The 18,067-nt window shown below is 43.7% G+C and overlaps 1 protein-coding gene across 4 annotated transcripts in view; it reads right to left on the bottom strand.

The window, feature by feature from the left end:
* Nucleotides 1–18,067, bottom strand: part of ARHGEF9 (Cdc42 guanine nucleotide exchange factor 9) — a 308,240-nt gene that overhangs the window by 282,360 nt on the left and 7,813 nt on the right. The window contains exon 2 of one of the 4 annotated variants that reach the window (XM_073361040.2): nucleotides 16,605–16,720. The exons of the other annotated variants lie outside the window; for them this stretch is intronic. The gene's annotated coding sequence lies outside the window, so the exon portion shown is untranslated. The remainder of the gene's footprint in view (nucleotides 1–16,604; nucleotides 16,721–18,067) is intronic. 4 annotated transcript variants of the gene reach the window in all.

Below are 18,067 nucleotides of genomic sequence, written 5' to 3'. Positions count from 1 at the left end.
ACTGATTTTAAATATTGACTGTAATTTTGAAGGTGAATACATATTTGTTCAGTTATTATAACAACAGGTTTTTCGTTAGATTACATTAAAATAATTCTAGCTAAACTTTTGAGTGTTTCTTGTGATGCCAGCTTTTAAACTACAGCAGGGGTTGACAAACTTTGGCTCCCGGCCCATCAGGGTAAGCCGCTGGTGGGTCAGGACGTTTTGTTTACTTGGAGCGTCTGCAGTCACAGAGCTCCTCAGCTCCAAGTGGCCGCGGGTTCGCTGTTCCCAGCCAATGGGAGCTGCGGGAAGTGACATCACTTCCCGCAGCTCCCATTGGCTGGGAATGTCAAACCGCGGCCACTGGGAGCTGAGAAGCTCCGTGCCTGTGAACACTCCAGGTAAACAAAATGTCCCGACCCGCCAGAGGCTTACCCTGACGGGCCGGGAGCCAAAGTTTGCCAACCCCCTAAATATAGGATCGGTTTATGAAAGGGTCATACAGTTTTTACTATTTTTACCTATTCATCTTGAGGGGTCGACGTATAAATGAACGGGCTAATGAACGAGTATATACGGTAATTACATTTTAATTAATGTTTCAGTACACAGACTGACACTGAATGACTATCCAATATCTATATTTCTTAAGCATTTACATAACATGCTGATGAGCAGAGGTACAAATAGATAGATTAAGGGGGCCTTATCCAAGTAACCTTGAGAGGCTGGATTCAGGTACAAATTTACTCTGAATCTGATAGGTGTTTCATCCCTCGTGAAGATATCATGGGGCAATGACCCTCCATCCTAACTATATGATGCTCATATTACGACATGACTTTGCATCACCCTTATCAATGCAACATCATCAACAGACACTTCACCCTGCAGACCAAAGAGATGAAGGTAGCAGCCATGGAGAAAGTTGCACAGGTGAGGGGAAAGTGGTGTGCAGGGGTCTGAATTTCAAAAGGGAAAGAGAGGAAGATGCTGAGCAGGGGAACTAAGTGACCATTGCCTAATACTTCCCTTGGCAATCCCAGGAAACTGACCACGTGAGATACACTCACCTCATCCTAGTGGATGACCCTGTTAAGAGGAAGGTGAAGACTCTCCTAGATCCCTCTCAATGTCGTGAAATGACTGTAAAATTAAAAGAAAAGGTTGCAGGCAGGGGAGAGGGAGACTGGCGTGAGAATGCATTAGCCCTACAGCTACATTGAAAATGATGTCAAGAAAACAATAAATGTTGCAGAAAGCATGTCTGCTTCATTACCCCCTCAGCTGCTGGGTGCACCTTTCCCTTATCTACTGATCTGTCCATCAGTCATTGTGTTATCTCAGCACCTAATCATCCTGTGGCGAAATATTTTTCTAGCCCCAAATCTTGCAATCAACAAGTCAGATGCACCGTAATTTAGCATGAGAGCAAGAATCACTGTAGTGAGGCACATTTAATGCTGCTTATACCTTCAGCTGATGTTGGTGTTCAAATAACTATTTTATGTGTGGTCTAAATTAGCTGTTTACCACTCAAGAAAGAGATTTTGGAGTCATTGTTGATATTTCTCTGAAAATATCCACTCAGTGTGCATTGGTGGTCAAAAAAGTTTGGAATCATTAGCAAAGAGATAGATAAGAAGACAGTAAATGTCATAATGCCACTCTATAAATCTGTGGTACGCCCACACCTTGAATACTGTGTGCAGTTCTGGTCACCCCATCTCAAAAAAGATACATTAGAAATGGAAAAGGTGCAGAGAAGGGCAACAAAAACAATGAAGGGTACGAAAGAGCTTCCATCCGAGGAGAGATGAAAAAGACTGGGACTGTTCAGGTTGGAAAAGAGAGGACTAAAGGGGGATAGGATGAAGGTCGGTAAAATCATGAATGATGTGGAGAATGTGAAGAAGGAAATGTTATTTATCTCTTTACATAACACAAGAACCTGGTGTCACCCAAGGAAAGAAATAGGTAACCGGAAGTACAGGAACAAAAGGAAGTATTTCTTCGCACAATTCACAGTCAACTGGTGGAATTCGTTGCCAGGGGATGTTGTGAAGCCAAAACTATAACTGAGTTCAAAAAAGAATTAGATACTTTCATGGAAGATAAGCCCATCAGTGGCTATCAGCCAAGGTGGCCAGGGATGCAATCCTTAAGGGATGTCCCTAAGCCTCTAACTGCCAGATGTTGGGACTGGACAACAGGTGATGGATCACTTGATAATTGCCCTATTCTGTTCATTCCCTCTGAAACATCTGGCCTTGGCCATTGTTGGAAAACAGGATACTGGGCTCGATGGACTATTGGTTTGACCGAGTATGGCCATTCCTATGTACTTATATATCCAAAGACAGCACAGGAAGACTCTCCCCTCCACCCCTCAGTGGGGAGCCTAGAGGTCACCCATGCTTTTACTGTAACATTGCTAAACAGAGTATTATTTATAGCAAGAGGCTGGTGCTACTCACAGTGCACTACAAAGACAACTCTGGCTCCTATCCATTTCAGCCCTTAGCTTTCCCCAGGGTGCATATCCTATCCTATTGTTCCTGCTCCAGCATTTGAAAAGATTATTTTTTCCTTGCTTCTTTTGTTTTTTTAGTTTATTTATATTTTCTTCTCAACATGGAATTACTGCTAGGACATGCAAAGCCCAAAGGAAAATAGCTCTGCCATCCTACAAGGAGGCTGAGCCACACCAACATGGAAATTAAGTCATAAAGGTTAGATTCTTAAAGGTATTTAAGCATGTAAAGATCCAGATAGGTGCCTACCTGGATTTTCAAAAGTGACTCAGTGCCTAAGTGCTTTCAAAAATCCCACTAGGTGACTAGCTGGATCTTTAGACACCTTTAAAAGTCTAGGACAAAGTCCTTGTCCACACTGGGACTTTAGCTGCCAGTATAGTTGCACTGGTGCAAATTCCTAGTGCAGACACAATTTACACTGGTGCAGCACAGTACATATTGGTGGCTTAAAACACCGAGTAGAAAGACCTTTAAGATACAATACGGTGGGAACTCTGATTGTTTATGCTTGGTGTATTAAACTCATGGCAGAACACAGAACTGTGAACTGATGATGTCACAAAATTCTGACACTGGAAGGATTTTCAGGACACACTTGGCTACTCTGTAGCTCCTTCCCACTGCTCTATCAGAGTAAAGGAGAGTTCAAGCACATGCCACTAATTCCAGGCCCTTTTCCACTGCTAGAGTGGTACAAAGTGGCCTTAGTGTAAATCAGGGATCAGCAACCTTTGGCATGCAGCCCGTCAGGAAAAGCTGTTGGAGGGCCGGGCCGGTTTGTTTACCTGCAGCGTCTGCAGGTTCAGCCAATCGCAGCTCCACTGGCTGTGGTTCGCCGTTCCAGGCCAATGGGGGAAGCGGTGGCCAGCACATCCCATAGCCCACGCCACTTCCCGCAACCCCCATTGGCCTGGAGCGGCGTACCGCGGCCAGTGGGAGCTGCAATCGGCCAAACTGCAGGCGCTGAAGGTAAACAAACCATCCTGGCCCGTCAGCGGCTTTCCCTGACGGGCCGCGTGCTGAAGGTTGCCGATCCCTGCTGTAAATTAAAATCAGGTCCATTATTTTTAGGCAGCTACATTGTTGGTTTCTTTTCCTTTTACTCTATAGTAATTTAAACAAAGATACGGAAGAGCTCTCTACATGAACTGGGCTTAACTATCTACAATCCAGAGCTCCCAAGATCCGGAAGACTAAAAGATGCAATTTCTAAGTAGCAGAACTTTGTCCTAGACTAGACCAAAATGCAGGTCTCTTCCATGGCACTGCGAGCTCTCCTGCCAGTTTCATTGGAAGAGTTGTTAATAAATAATAATAATAATGTTTATTTACTGTTTGAACAAATCTTTCTAGTGCTAAGAACTGAGAGTGAAGAGCTAGGTCTTCAGCTTATGGAAATCACCATAACCCCATGAAAGATAATGGCGCTTCGCTGATTTACACCAGCTGAGGACCTGGTCCTGCATTTTTAAGTGGGACTCATGACAAGATGTTGCTGCCCCCCTGATTTGCAACTGGAACTAGGTAGTTACACAGGTCAGCTCTGTCATTTCTGCCTGAAGTTAACCGGGGAGAGAAAAAATGAAGCGGCAACCCACAGCAGGAAGAAAATCACACCTGCAAAATGAAAGGCCATCTTTCAGGTGCCAGACCTCAATGTGTCTGTTTACAGGAAACCAGCAGTTCAGATTTCTGTGCAAGGAGCTTATCTCTGGATGAGACTAGATGTTCCTACATATTATGAGTCAAGTGTCTCACTTTCTGCACTGAGATGTAACAACTGCTCCTCTTTTCTAGCCCCTTTGACTCAGCTTTGTTTTCTGTGCCAGGCTGCTTTACTAACCCTCCATGTCAAATTTAAAGACCGAACCTCATTGGTCTCCTCCTTACACTAAAGTAAACCTGGATTTATTCCACTGAAACAACAGAGGTAATCCAGGGTAAAGCCAAAGTTAGTAAGAGGACAATCCAGCCTTATATTCCTCTGATGCTTCTAGAATTGGATCAGGTAGTGCAGTGAACTTCCCTGAGATGAGACTCCAATTGCACTGAGATATCACTTTAATAATCATGGTGCTCATGTGTTTAGATTTCTCCCAGGTATGTCACTGTGATCAAAAATAGTAATCAAACACTTCTCATAGCACTGTGGTGAATGGTAGCGATTTGGCCCATTCTTGCCTGATACTAATTTCTGTATAAGCATGAGTGAGAATAATCCTAGTATAATGTAATGCTAGCATCACCCTAGCATGGCTCTGGAAAATCAATCATTAGTTCCCATTGTACCGCTGATGAGTAACTACCATTAATACTTATATATTGCTAAAGAGCAATGCAAACATTAGTTCATTAATGTTCCCCTGTCAAGTAGATCAGAACCATTATCCCCATTTTACAGATGGGAAATTTAGGCATAGAGAGGTGTAGCACCTTGACCAAGGTCATCCCCTGAGTTGGTGGCAGTTATAGGATTGAAACCCAGGAAATGCTGATGTTTCACACTATGCTCAGTCCGTTACACCAGGTTGCTGACAAACCAGCCTATGAATAACCGATTGTGTTTCTTGAGAGCAAACCTCACTGCTGGAGCTCTGGCATGTTTCCCCACCCTCAGCCCCCAATCAAGTTTCTTTCCCCTAGGAATTACTGAGAGCTTGTAAACATCTGTTTTGACATTTATACTTTTGGATCTTCAAAGCAGAGGAATAATAATTGAAAAAATTAGCTGACTCTCTTTCTTAATCCCTGACTAAGTCATGAGGCACTTACAGTAGTTACACAGATGGCACCTTTAAGAGTGCAATCTACTCTACTCCATTCCTCCACCGCCATTAGGAAGAAATGGGCAATAAAGCTACCCCTGGCTTCCACGCTTCGGTGTTCCGCGGATGAGTAGTATTCATCATTTAAACAAAAATAACCAGCTTTCACCGACAGTCACCACAGCTAGTTCCTTTCGATGTGTATGTGGAGGCTGGGGCACCACAGTGGATGTCTGTTTTTCCATGGTGACCACTGGTCACTGCAACAAAATGACAGCCATATAGCTGTCACCTACACCCTTGTAGTTCAATTAAAATTCACAATGTCTTCTTCAAATGGTGCCAGCCCACAAGACACAAACACACTATCATCTGAGAGGTGAGGAAAAATCCTGTTCTTCCCTTGACTCAAGTCCATCCTGCCAACCTGACAGCAGCACTAAATTAAACAGGCGGGCCTTTAAGCCTCCTGAACAGGAGTGAGGAATGGATACAGTGGCATCCTCTGAATCCCTTGGCATGGCTGTTGTAAGTTCTCCCGGTTGTGACTCTTCCCTGTAAATGGGGCCTGTCAGTTTGCATTCTTCATACATCAGAGCTCTGCTCAAGCCAGCCACACTCAGCTGGGTGACTGGGACAGAATCTGTCTGAGTATAAAGAAACAACATCAGGTTCAATTAACATCAGTACAGATGAGCTTTTTATGCTCTTTTGTCCCCCTGTTCTGACGGACTAGAGGCATGTACTGACAATCTGGAGTGTAAAGCGCTCAGCTGTTCAGAGCCAAGGGTTGGAAATGCAGCAAGACAGCAGGCCAGGAAGAAAATCAGGAAGGCAGTGTCTCCAGACCAACACCACCATACCATGTCCATTGGCCAGCCCTTCACAGACTAGCCCCTATCCTGGCGTCTCTTCTGCCCTTCAGGAGAGTATTTTACATTAATTCCCCAATGAAAGAAAAGAAATCTAGCCATGGGAAGATAGTAAAAAAAAGTTCCCTTTACAATCATTATGGAACAAAGTCTAGCTTCTCCCTGTATCAGCTGCCATAGAGCTGAGGATTTTGATCTATGTATTAGGTACTTTTTCAGACTGCACTTTGCTGTACCGTGCTAAATCTCTTCAACAATTCTCTTTCAGCTTGGACAGTGAGTGAATTTACTGCTGATGAAAGTGAGAGACTAAAATCAGACGAGCCAAAGCCATGAACAGTGTAAGCCAGGGCTGTCAACCTGATCCTCACCCTCACCCTGTTCTATCAGTACACCTTGTTCCTGGCCTGAAGCTCCTCTGCTATTCGGCTGGGGACCCCACACAGTGCTGCCAATGCTATGCCAGCCCAATGCCTGCCAATAGCCGGTCCTGACTGGGCTTGTCCAGTCTCGGGCCGATTCTGGGCACAGACTGCTAACTGTGCCACATTTTATGGCTGTTTTCTGAAGACAGAAATAAGGAGAATGCGAGACCATCAAATCCATTTTGACTTTGAAGGCAGATCTCCACAGGGAAAAGGCCAATGCACAAACCCAGTGCACTTGTCCTCCTTCACCACTGCAAAACACACTGAACGGAAACCAGTAAGTAAGCCATTGCACTGGTTTCCATTTGCTCCACACACCATTGCATTCTTTCCTCAGTGTACATGCATAACGCCCATTCATGTCAGCAGGTGTTAAGTTCATCCATCAAGGAGAGAACATGTCTTTCCCCCTCTGACTTTAAGAAGAGTAATAACGGTTTGGGGATGTAGAAGAGCAGTGTACGGCCTTTATAGGAACTTAAAATGGTCTGGAACCATAGGCATTCCTCATACCCTGCTCCCCTATCCTCCATCCTGCACAGTGTGTTCAATAAAAGCAGAAATGCTGCTTCTCCATCTTCGGGTCATGTAAAACCAAAGTCTGGAAGGGTTGGAGCATTTACCTGACAGGTATAAACATTCTGGGCCACATCTCCTGAAGATTGAAACCCTACCCATCATAACAGGGGCCACCGTGGTGCTCAGCTCATGTTGGCTACAAGAACCATCCTCAAGCACAGGGCAAGATGAAATTATTAAACTTCCTTTTCATTTATATGGATGTTTTATTTGATCTTTTAAAAATAATTTCTCCCTCCAGAGCTCAATGTTCCAGCTAGTGCAAGCCAACAGTTTCAAACCTGGCGGCCACAATTCAGGCACCTAGATCAGGCAGCTGTGATGCAGCTTCATTGGTACGCCAAAAGCCTAGAACCTAGCGATTACAAGTGCTTGAGGGGTACCTGGCCAAATCTCAGGTTTTTAGCAATGACAAATAAATACAAAAAAAGAAAACCAGGTATAATCCATGGCTCCAACTGCATTCCCACATTAGACCGCTTTCTGCAGAGCCTGTCTCACATCAGAGTCCACCTCCCCTCTGGGAAATCTCTTATTTTATATCTCAGAGGGTGTTCCCAGCCTGCCCTGCTCTCAAAGAGTAACTTCCTTTCACAGCACCTAAGTAAGAGTGTCTCAGTTTTCAGAAGGACTGAAGTCAGTGGGACCTGTAAGTGCTTAGTGCCTCTGAAAGTCAGACCTCCTATTTAACTGCTCAAATGTGGATTTGGATGCCTACAATTATTCACTTATCTCAGATACATACAAGGCACCCATCACCACAGCATCTGAGCACCTCACACATCTACAGCATATTTATCCTCACAGCACCCCTGCAAGGTACAGATTAACCCCCATCTGTAAAGATGAGGAACCAAGAGACTTGCCCAAGATCACACAGGAGGGCTGGGGCAAAGGAATGTCATCCAATGAATATCTCGCAGCAGCACACACTTGTGTGTTCCCCCGCCTGTGAAGCAGTACAGACCAGAAGCAGATAAGCCTAATCACAGCTTTTAACAAGGCCGTTCCTTTACGTGGTTTTTGGTGGTTTGCACTCTGCTATTTTCTGAAACGGGCTTTCACTATAGCAGGCAAAATTCAAGTTAAATAAAGTTTTGCCTTTTCCAGCAGTTGGGACTTGCTGCCCGGAGGGCTTATGGAATGGCCATCACTGGAGAGGTTCAAGGCTAGAACTACGTACTCATTTATTAGGGAGTATTTAAGCAGCCAAGACCTAATTCGCTGCTGGCGTAACACCACTGATTTTAATTACCTGAATGTTAGGAACTTAAGAATTGCCAGCCTGGATCAGACCAACAGTGTATCTGGTCTAGCATATTGTCTCTTGCCATGGTCAAAACTAGATACTTCAGAGGGAGGAGCAAGAATCCCAATAAACAACAGTTATGGAATAACCTGCCCATGGCAAAGGTTTCTTCCTAATGATCTCAGGTAGAGGTTGGCTTATGCACTGAAGCATGATGATTTATGTTCCTTCCCTCTATATTTTCCTAACGAATGTAACTCAGAGCTACATAAATGTCTAATTATTTTTAGACTCATGCTAGGCTCTTGGCCTTGATAATATCATGGGGCTATGGGTTACATAGGTTAATTATGCATTGTGTCAAAAACACAGAGGGATGGCCTAGACGGCCCAGTGGATGTTCCATACAATCTATTGGCTTTACAGTATCCATGTACAGCATGAAACATGTCAATGAACTGAAGATTCAAGGTCAAATGCATTAAACAATAGGAAGAACCCTTGGAGTAGCAGCCAAGTTACCTATCTTTTCCGGAATCATTTTGTTTATGGACACTAAATTGCTTTGCACAGTTCTCTGCATTAGACCCGGGAAAACTATTCATGGTGAACAATGTATCTAAGGAATTCAGCCCTTTTTCCTATTTGACAATTATCTGCACAGTCAGATTTTTATTAGTTTATTTTATTCTTCCTTCCATTTCTTTCACGTCCCCCTTTTCTCTGCTCCACACATCTGCCACCCCACTCCCAGCAGACAAAGAAGTGCTCACCTTGAAAATTGCTGGCTGGCTGTCAGACCACTAGTGATGAAGTCCTACTCATAACAGAATAAATAGCTGGGACAATGAGACCACGAAAAGGCCAGGAGATTCTGGTAATGCTGCTGCCATACAGAGTAATTAGGCAACGAAGCAACATCACCATGTAGCCAAACACTCAACTATAGAGCTCTCTAAACAAGTGAAGGATTGTAATCCAAACAGTCTCCATAGTCCAGCAACATCTAGCTTCAGATCCATCTATCTGCACTGACTTCCAAAGTATTCATATCACCAGAGCTTCTGGTTCAAACCACAGTTCTACTCTGAATTGTGCTATGTAACAATGGCATCTTCTTACTCCAAGTTGAATATTCAGTCACATCTCTTGACTTTAATGACTTTACTTTCTCCTGTGTTTTGCTTCTGTTAGCATGGCAGAGGCAATCCAGCCTTGGGAGAGTCAGTGGGATTCTATTCTTCTAGCTAGAACATAGTTAACAGAATTGCTAACCAAAGTGGAACTGAAGAACACAGCTTGAGTCTCAGCTCCCAAGCTGAGCTCACAGGGCCGACAATTTAACAAAAATCTTCCTTTTACTCAGAAACTGAGCAGATTTGATCTGAAGTCATTAATACACAAACACAGAGTCTTACAATGACATGTACTGGGTCACTTTACCAGGGTAGAGCCACACTTTAAAGGGACACTCATCAGTTAGGATCCACACTTCAGTTTTGCAAAAAGAAAAGGAGTACTTGTGGCACCTTAGAGACTAACCAATATATTTGAGCATAAGCTTTCGTGAGCTACAGCTCACTTCATCCGATGAAGTGAGCTGTAGCTCACGAAAGCTTATGCTCAAATAAATTGGTTAGTCTCTAAGGTGCCACAAGTACTCCTTTTCTTTTTGCGAATACAGACTAACACGGCTGTTACTCTGAAACATGACTTCAGTTTTGTAAACTAATTAAAGGGGAATGTTACAAAACTAGAGGAATTGAAGTGTTTTCGAGGTTTATCTTTATTTCAATTAAAACATTTTGGGTTTGGCTCTAAAACCTTCTCCTGAAGTGCTCGAAATCCAAATACAACAGCATCTTCTCAGTGAGTAAAAGGGAAACTGACAAAAACAAAATGAAACTGCTTAGTCTAGGATCCTGCCCCAACTGAATGAAACGCAAGCAATAGACAAAACAGCATCAAGCTAAAAATGAATTTCAGTAATAGAACTGGTCAGGAATTTTTCAACAAAGTGTTTTTTGTTGAAACATTATTGGTTTTGAGCAAACTTTTATTAGGAAGGTTTCTCAGGTCTGTGGGAGAGTCAGAGGCCCCAGCATAGCCAAGAGTCCTCTGTTTAGGTTACTCATCTTGGATGTCAGAGACCCAAGTTTAAGTCCCTGTTCTGAATGAGGGCTATTAACTATTAAGAACATACATAAGAACGGCCCTATTGGGTCAGCCCAAAGGTCCATCTAGCCCAGTATCCTTTCTTCCGACAGTGGCCAATGCCAGGTGCCCCAGAGGGAATGAACGGAACAGGTAATCATCAAGTGATCCTTTCTCTGTCACTCATTCCCAGCTTCTGGCAAACAGAGGCTAGGGACACCAACCCTGCCCATCCTGACTAATTCTGGGGTGGGTCAGTTTCTCGTGTTTTTTCACTAACATTTTTGAAAGGTGTCATTTTCATTTCAATGTAGAACAAAAACAAATTTCAAAACCTTCAGATTTTTCACAGGACAGAATTCTTGTTTTCCGGGCAGCCCTATTCTGTGTGCTAATTTATTGCAGTTTAATAACCCATGGTGTAACATAGGCAAGGAATGTTAAAAAGCACATGGCCTGATTATCCTCCCATGTACAGCAGTGTAAATCAGGAGTAACTCCACTGACATCACAGGAGTTGCATCAGTGTAAAACCAATACGGGGGAAAGGACAGTTAGGCTCAGGGCTTTTAACCTAATACTGTCCCTTAAGCATTTTGGGGACAGCAGATGTAGATATTTCCATCTAAACATGTATGAATCACTTGACTCCTGTCCAACACCATCTCCTAAAAGACAGAAATCCACACAAATTACTATAGAGCTGATGAAAGGTCACAGAAGATACACATCAAATGTCCATCAAATATAAACCAAGTACATTGGATGTTTCAAAATTCTAACCCAGGTTGCTGAGCATTCCACCTATGAAAACTGCACTCCACTGCATTAGTTCTGCATTATATCCACTTGTGCCTTTAGAGTGTAGGCATTTGGATCTACTATACCTGTAAAGCACTGGGTACACATATGGTACCACAACCAAAGACAAAACATTGGCATTCATTTTCAGAATGGGATCCAGAATGGAATCTGAGATCAAGTCATCATTCTGCATCCTGTTTTATGCCAGTGGAAAAAATCTGCTAATGTACAATATTGGCAAGAAGCAGAAAACATGGGACCTGATCCTGGGAAGTGATGAGCACCTTCAATTCCCTTGCAGCCTGATCCAGAATCCACTAAAGTCAGTTGAAAGCCTAACACTGACTTAATGGGAGCTGGATCAAACCCACAAGGCATTTGGTACCTAGCAAAGATTTGTGGACTTCCATTTTAATTTATCCCAATGCAGAATGCACTTGGGTCCCCATAATTAATTGTCCTGGCAAACAAACAGTAGGTAACAGGTTTCAGAGTGGTAGCCATGTTAGTCTATATCAGCAAAAACAACGAGGAGTCCTCGTGGCACCTTAGAGACTAACAAATTTATTTGAACATAAGCTTTCGTGGCCTAGAACCCACTTCATCAGATACATGGATCTGATGAAGTGGATTCTAGCCCACAAAAGCTTATGTTCAAATAAATTTGTTAGTCTCTAAGGTCCCACAAACAGTAGGTAGCTCATGAGAAAATGCTTGAAAATAACCAAAATTGACCAAAAATCACATGTTGGCTTTGGAGAAACCTTAAACTGATGTGACCTAGTTTATTTTTTCCACCTGATTTCACATTTCTTTGGAATAAATTGATGTTTTTATGAAATAGATCAAAGACAAGACACTTCATTGCTGCCCTTTAGAAGCAGGCTTGGAAGGATTACATTTTTATTGGTGAATGTCAGATTTCACCATATACACACAAACCAAGGAAAAAATATTGCCATTGACAATAATTGAAATTTACAGAGAGGCAAAGTAAGAAAAATGCTGTTTGAGAACTGACTAGAGTTTGACTTAAGGATATTTATTTTGTATGCTTTGACATTTGATGTTGAGCACCCCATCATTCCACACGACTGTGAAAATTTAAATAAAAAAAATCTTTAAAAATACTTAAAAATAAACATTAATATTATCATTAAAAAGAATTTTAAATAAAAATTGAATTCTACCAAGCCTACTTAGAAGCCATTTTTCCCATTTAAATACAGTGCAACTTACTGGTATGCAGCATCATTCATACAAAGTATTGCAAAACCCCAATCCAAGGTTGGACTGTAGCAATTCCCACGCAGGCAGAGGGGGAAACAAGGGATGCTGCTAGCAGTGAGGAAGAGAATAGGACAGAAATTTAGAAGTGGCAAAGAAGCAAGTATGTTATTCTTCCAGACCAATGATAGTGAGGGGTGTGTGGAAAGAGCTGGTATCTGGGGAAAGGAAGAAAGGGAAGTGAGTGGGAGTAAGCACTACAGTGAAATGGATAATGGAAGGAAGCAGCAAAGGGGATGGGGAGGTAAGTGTTACAGTCTGATGGGAATGGAAGGTGAGTGTCAGTTGGATGCAGCAAACAGGAGACTTTTGAGAGCACAAGAAAGTGAGTCCTGAGAACTGTTGTTCCAAAGAGCTCCCCGGAGATTAGCAGAGTACCCTTGAGAAACCAGGCTTTTATGTGAAAGGCCCTTATCAAATGTGCTTGTGACTTGGGGAGTAACAACAGGAAGAAAATTGTTTTGGCAGTACTTACACTGTGTAATGTAAACTCAGCTGGAGCTGCTGTGTAAAATCTCCTTGGAAAGGACTGGCATGTGCACAGCTATCCCTCCCCCCTGCCCCGGAAGAATTATTCAGATTCCCTGTAGGGCCTGTTCTACACACACAGGTGCCTGGTTTAATTAAAGGTGTGATTTTATATGGATTTAGTTAAATGGGAGCACCTTTGTGTGGGGACGCTCTTATATCCATTTAGACACAGCTTATGTCAGTTTAGCTCTTGTTGGTAAATTTCAAAGCGTAAACTTAACCAGCATAAACCAGTTTTAAGTTGATATGAGAGCACACACGCATAGGAGTTGCACTAATTTAACTAAACCGATTTAAGTGCTACTTCTGTGTGTTGACAAGCCCTAAGTAGCAAATTCACTTCCAACACAGACCAGGTCCTTGGAAGCTTTCGCTACCGGGTGCAAAAGGGAACAGCCCCTTTCCACACAATTCATCCGTGCAAAGCTGGGAAGGGCCTAATTGCCTGTGGCTTTCAAAGTGCAGCAAGATCACAGATTTTGGATGCAGGGTTTGAGAAAGCCCTGGGAAATTCCACATTTAATGCTGTCCTGGCATGACACCAGCTGAACAATGTCATGCATGTAGCTTTCACACAGAATCATTACACCTGCCCTGGTTGTCTGGTGCTTTCCTTAGTTTTGGACACCAGCCAAAAAATGAGAATCCCTCAAGAAAGGGTCTTGAGCGAGCCTGGGAAATCAGCACAGAGACCAAGACCCAGTTCCTGCCGAGAGGAACACACAGCACCAGACCCACACTGAAGACATCAAACTCTTCTGCTTTTGCCAGTGCACAGGTAGGCAATGCCTCGAAAGCAACTGCATGAATCATTTTGAGGAGGGAGGATATTTGGCATTTGTACAGTAAAGTTTCGGACACAGAGTGCTGCAAACTTCAAATCCAGAGAGTCTTTCTGTTCATAACCAACAGCCTGAATCCTGGGAACTTATATAAACCCTTTCAAGAGAGGATCTCAAAGCATATTGCTGTCTTTAATTTAGCTCCACAACACCCTGCAATGTGGATACTAGCCCCATTTTACAGACAGAAAAACTGAAGCACAGACAGTTAATGGGCCTTCAAGTTAATACAGTAAGGCAGCGGCAGAGCTGAAAGTGGAACCCAGAAGTCAAGTGCTTTACACTAATGGTCTGTAGAACCAGAGTGAGATACGTCCTAGAGATTCGCAGCATGGATCCAAGTGGCAAATTTTGCCCTGGCAGTCCAAAGAACATTCTCTCCCATTTTATGATATATCTAAAGTAGATGGGCTTCTACTCAAGCCACATGACTCATGTAATTCCATACGTGCTCATGTGACTCTGGCTCTCACCATCAGTCTGGTTTGACTCCCCTGCGTGTCAGGTTCGAGTAGGACCATGCAAAGTTGCAAGAGCCACAGGATTCCAATGCAAGACCATAAACCAACTCCAGTTTGGCTCCAAATTCTCATGAGCCTTGGGGACTCTCCCAAGGAAACTGAGCAACCCAAGTTTGTACTGAAAACTAAAACCAGGTGAGTCGCAGGAGGTTTGGGGTTTCGCTGGGAACATTCTGCACATACAGATCTACTTCAAACTGTCTACGGGAACTGAACCAAAGCGCTGGATCCAAACACTCCTGAAGCTTCTAGGTTGTTCAGAACTGCACCCAAATATGGGCCCATCTCAAGTTTAAAGTACTTGAGAAGTGTCCCTTTACAATGCCAAAATATTTTTTAGGTACCAGCAAAACCTGAACCCTCCTCTCAAAAGCCTGCCCCAGACAATAGACCTGTTGTAATAATGGGCTCCACACAACTAGAATTTCCTGTACAACAGAGCAGAAGAAACATGCCACCATGGAAAATTACTAATACAAGAAAGGCAGCAATGCATCAGGGCAGGGCGACTCCTCCCAGGCTCTTGGGAACATCAGCTCTATAGCCATGGAACTTAAAGAGCAAAGGGGCTTTGCGTTGAAGCCTAGCCCAGCAAAACTGCTCTGGCAGATAGAAAGAGAAGCTATTCAGTCTGGAAACGGGTGTGGATAATTAATTACCACACTGAGTAGTTTGGAACATCTGGATATGGGTTTCTCTCACGGATATTCACTACCTTACACAATCTTTGTGAAAACATTATGTTGGGGCTGGGGGGTGGGGGAGGGGAGCAGCTTTTTATTACATTAGAGCAGCCCATAATTTTGATTCCTCTATAGTTTCCCTGTCTCTGCCAATGGACATCTCAATCTGAATACTTGGGGCCAGATCCTGATCTCAGCTATTTGGCGTAGATCTGGGGTGAGTCCACTGATTTCACCAGCATACCTGAGATCAGAACCCAGCCCCCCTACTGCACAGCAAGGATGCCCAACATACTACCCTCATTTTTAACATAGAATAATCCCTCAACAATATAGGTCCAGGCATGTAATCAGGGCCAGATTTACCCCTTACGCATCCCTAGTCGCAGCATCTACAGCAGCCCCCTGCCTACAGCTGACCTTCATGTTGCACACGGTTTGAGAGAGCTAAGATGCTCCTAGAATGCCAGTGCCCGTAAGCAAGTGTCTACTGTGCCCAATTGGAAATCTGGCCCTGCGTGTAATGTGCCAAATCAGATGCGAATGGCTTGTGGTGGTGTTAATCTGAGCATAGCTCTTCAGCACTAGACACCCCAAAACACATCAGCATATTGAACTCCTACATGATAACCAGAATATGGAACTGACTATAAGCAGAAAGGGGGAGTTGACCAAGCCAAGGGAAGGGGAAATAGCAAACAAATAGCTTCAAGGGTGAAAAGTACATTAGATTTTTAAAGTTCTTTCAAGTTGATTAATTTAGGGGGCATTAGTGACACAGGGAAGGACTTTATTTTAAAACTATGATTTTGATCTTGCCAACATCCTGCTCAGAGCCCTGTATTACGAAGAGCTCTCCCATCCAACCGTACTATTCTAGTTAGAAAAAATCTGGGATAAAGGGCTTGGAGCTGTGAGGACACTGTGGTGCAATTCTGGACTCCATGGCTGTCACCCTCTACTGTGCCCGTGGAACTCTGGACCTCAACACCACCTCGAAATGGGACATTAATGAGAACCTTTCTCACTGCCTCCTGCCATGCCCTTGTAGTATGGACGAAATCCTTACTCAGAGAAGCATCCCTAGCTATCTCTTTCAGGTTTTATATGCTGCCTGCTGTGGTGGTGTCTGAGTCCCACTCAGCAGATGAGATGAAAATTAAGACAGTCAGAAGCCTCACATGCATCCCACACCTATTCCCACCTCTTGCAGAAAAACTCCCTTTTCTTGCTGGTCCCTAGCAGGCCTTTATTACAGGATATGGTTGTTTTCATAATTCTGGCTCTCTTGAGCATGACTATCCAAGGTAATGTACGTCCACACTTCCGACTCCGCCTCAGAGTCATCTGATGTTTTGTGCTCTTACCTGTACGTAGGATGACCCCACACCTCTCTACCTGCCATTCTGCATTCAGGCATTGATCAGGATGTTCCCGATGGAGTTAGAAGCCAAATGCTTTGAAGCTTCCTCTTAGCTGTGGCCTTATAATGCAAAGAATGAGAGAAAGAAAAGACCCCTCAGGTCAGCCAGACCATTACCGTATCTCTCTCGCTATCCAGCCAGCCATCTTTTTTCTTAGATGGCCTATTCCTGAAGTATCCAAACACTGACTCTCCGCCAATGCAGTGGGAGCTTTCTATTCTATTAATGCCTTTCTGGCTCTGCTTACAACGTCTTACAGTAAATGTTTGTGCCTTTCATTTTTCCAAAATCCAGCTGACGTATTTCCTCCCCTCTTCCCACCCGACAGAGGGACAGAAACCATGTGACACACAGTATTGTTGTGCTACCAATTGTTGGTGTTCCCTCACCACTGTCGGTTAAGAGGCATTAATTTATCTACAAATACCCAGGCCAGATTCTTTGATGCTCAGTTACAGGCAGCATCAGAGGGTTCTTCTCTTTTATCATGTTAATCACTTCCTGAGCAGTCACTCTCCACAGACTTTCAGAAACACCAAGAGGAACGTGGCTAGACAATTGGCTCCAAGACCTGAACTTGGCTTACCACCACCCCACGCCATCGCAGAAGCTTTCTGAGTTCAGTTCAGAATTCCTGGATCCAGCCCAGCTGGCCAGTTTCAGTCACTTACTGAAGGATCCAGCAACTGACTTGCACGTGCCTAGAAAGCTTGAGTGTTTTCAAACCAGATCAAGACTGGCTGCTCCCAATTTATACTGATACATTAGGAGAAAAAAAAAAAACTTTAAAAAAACAGAGAGATTGATCACTGAGAAGCCATGTTATCTATGTGGTTTGAATAGGAGAAATAGGTTTTAAGCAGAGCTCTGCCACTAATTCAGTGTGCAACCTGAGCCACCTACTTAGCCGCTTTCTGCCTCAGTTTCCCTATCAGTGACCAGAGGACAATGATACCCATCTCTGAGCAGTGCTTTGATCAGAGAGGCTACACAATTGCCAGTTACTACCTCTGGGCATGAAGTTCAGTCGTGTAGGACAGTGATGTTGTTTCTAACAGCGCTAGGGAGACTCTAGACTCTAGATTGAGTCAACCACAACCAGCTAATACATGTGCTAATCTGTGTCTATACTAGGTGCAAACTCATGTTCAAGAAAACCACAACCTAGTTCCCTAGTCTAAACAGTGCCTCTGTGTTTGGACCAGGAATAAAGGAGTGAGGAGACAAACATGGTTCTGAACAGGGAGGGTGTGTGGCTGGGAGGAACTTGCTGGCTGATACCCCAAATCTGAGAAACACAGACAATGGTTTTCCCATTGCCTGTGCTCTGGGGACTCCTGTGCTACTCACAGTCTCAGGAGGTTCATGCACAGGGTAGCTAGGTCCAACCACATTCTTAACGGGGA

This window comes from Lepidochelys kempii, chromosome 9 (genome assembly GCF_965140285.1).
Source record: "Lepidochelys kempii isolate rLepKem1 chromosome 9, rLepKem1.hap1, whole genome shotgun sequence".
Lineage (NCBI taxonomy): Eukaryota > Metazoa > Chordata > Testudines > Cheloniidae > Lepidochelys > Lepidochelys kempii.
The sequence above is the reverse complement of the archived record's forward strand: the minus strand, read 5'-3'. Positions and strand labels throughout refer to the sequence as shown.